The following is a 2,929-nucleotide window of genomic DNA, read 5'->3' on the forward strand; positions in this document are numbered from 1 at the left end:
GAGTCTCTACAAAATATATGTAAAGGGTTATTTAAAAAGAGATACTTTTTCAATAGCCGTTTTTGACAATGTCAAGCTATTTTTGTTCAGCATTGTTTGGCATTTCATTGCGGAAAGACTTACGGCTGAGCAGTGTTTACAAATCGTTCAACTTTATGATAAAAGTTAACGTTCTGTAAAAAATGTGTTTCGCGCACTTCGCTCAACTTAAAGTCAACATTGTCGGCCTACTGAGCGTACTATTCGCAACACCATCTTAAGATCTTGTGATATCACACCGTTAGACTTTTTCCTGTGGGGTGTGCAAGGACTCAAGTCTCAAACCATCATGCATGTCCAGTCGAAATGTCCGAACGAGTCATTGAAAAAGGGATTAAGGGGAGACGTAGCCATGGCCATCATTTAAAAGGGATAATCTTCAAAAAATAAAGGTAAAAAATGTTTTTTTCGAATTGTAATAAATAATGCCCACTCAATTTGAAGTATCTTTGTTTTTTTTTTCTTTAAAAAAGTATTGAACCTCAATTAGTTTGTTTTTAAGACATCGTTCTGAAACTTTACACACGGAACGGACGTGCTATATGAATATCTTCCATACAAACTGAATGATCGGAATCAAGTGCTTGTATGGAAAACTTTCTTGTTTGACAAGATATCGTAACGAAATTCGGCATACACTAAAACTGAAGGCAACGATGCAATATCCAAAAAATTCTTCAGATCTAGTCTTCATACAATAGAGTTGCAATGCAAACCGATGAATTAAAATCTAGTTCTTGTAAGGGCTCGTTTATATTTATGAATGTTATTATGTCTTGGCTGAAACAGAAGTTACCTTTTTCTGGTTTTTGTGTGTTCATTGTTTTCGAAAAAAATTGTGTGGTTTAGCTCTTAATAAGAATGGAAATCTGTAATACAATGAATTATGATCCTTGACGCTTCCCACATCAACTAAATGTATTGACTCTAGCTTCTTGGAACGAGTTTATGCCATATAAATTAAGATGACATGAAGTGAAATAAAATAAAATTTTAGTTAATGGCAATAAATATTAATGAAGAATATAGCGAATTTGAATACAAATCGTTAAACTCTTTTAGAACATTTCATAACATAAATGATTGCCTGCACTTGAAGGAATTTCCCCGGTCTTGGTTCTTGCTCAATGTAAGAGTATAAAATGTTCGGTTACACCCGAACTTAGCCTTTCTCCTTTTTTATTATGGTTGTCCAATAACTATTATCTACTATGAGTTGTCTTTTATATGTCAACTTTATACAGTATATAAAAATTACGTGTCACTTTGTTTGTCTCATAACCTACTGAATCGATTTCAGTAAAATTTAGGACACTGTGTCCAGTTCGTACCAACTTAGAAGATATACTATATAAACAATTCATAAACAAGAAACACTATGAAAACTCTATTAAATGGACGCTCTAGTAAGGGGAAAATTCTGTTAATTAAAGAAAAAGGCTGGTAACCAGACGTTGAGAAAGGAGCCTAAAATTCGTTTTTTTTTTTTTTTAATTGAAACAATCTCTTGAATTTTTATACCAACAAAAGCGTTTTGCCCTTTATTCGTAAATAAAATTTTTACTATATTGAATAGTTTATTATATGAGTAATAGTATAAAAGGTATACCACAGCAACTCGTGGCCGGATCCACTAGTTTAGTATATATTTTTCATTGTTTACGATGTATAATCTATTACTTATCCTCTGCGTCCTCTACCATCTATAGCTTTCCATTGTCTTATAATGGAGTGGTGCTGTGTACTGTATTGTACATATATTCACAGTCGATACCCTCGTTCACTGTCAATTATTTCATTACCACTTTGCTGACGATACAAGCTTTGTGCACACAATATCTTTGCAGCAGTAAGCCGAACTCGTCCTTAGAGGCCGTAGCATATCCAACTATTTCGGTTGTGTGGTGATTCAAGTTTTTATCGTGTACATATGTATTAGAGTATATGTATTGATATTTGGATTCGACACAGAGAAAGCTATAATATGTACACATAATCCAGCAGCTCTTATGTGACATGTGTTGGTTAGCCTACACTCCTCCCCGTCTGACAGACTGTTTTATATTACCACATTATTGAGAGGATTTACAGTTTAATCAAATGTCTTTTCATTATCTCCTCAAGGTTACATAATTTGTAGCCCATTATTTATGGGCTTTATATATATATTGTATATGTGTACATATACACATTTATATAAACATAATTCACATTTGCTTGCATACATATATTGGTTTTGTTTTCTGCGGTTTGAGATGCCAATGCCATTGTCACACGATTTTGAAATTCCAAGATGTGCTGGCCGTGAGTAATATTGCATGAGGCAATCGCGCAGCACAAATCAACTTCACTATAACCTCATAAACCACTATTTGCTATTATTTTTCATGTTAGCACTAATACTCCACATTGTTTAATAGTGTCTTTGTAGCGAAATCTTTAGTCGCTGGATCTGTTCAATTATGTTATTCTTTGTCGGTCGTCTAACTTCAACATGTAACATCATTGCATTTATTGTTGTTGTTTTTCCAAACTTTCTCCCTACTAAATACTCACGTGTTGAAACAGCCTACGGCTTGCTGTTCGCGCCATTTATATGGGTTCATTAGCCCTCAAGGGATTTCTGTAGCAGGATTTCGGCGAAATTGTAACATAGTAGCTCGGCAGATAGTGCAGAAGTATGCCAGAATAGGTGCGGAGACAGTGAAAGTTCCTTTTATGAGAGTAATTCGATAATTGTGGCATTATTGTTTGTTTGATTTTTTGTTTTCACTTGTTGATTCGTATACTATTTGTTTATGTTAAGTATTATTAATTTGTGTGTACTGTTTTTAACGATTGTTTACAATTTAATACATTGTTTTTATACTCTCGCAACAAAGTTGCTAAG

The sequence above is a fragment of the Bactrocera latifrons genome, unplaced genomic scaffold (genome assembly GCF_001853355.1).
Source record: "Bactrocera latifrons isolate USDA-ARS-PBARC rearing strain unplaced genomic scaffold, ASM185335v1 scaffold_459, whole genome shotgun sequence".
Lineage (NCBI taxonomy): Eukaryota > Metazoa > Arthropoda > Insecta > Diptera > Tephritidae > Bactrocera > Bactrocera latifrons.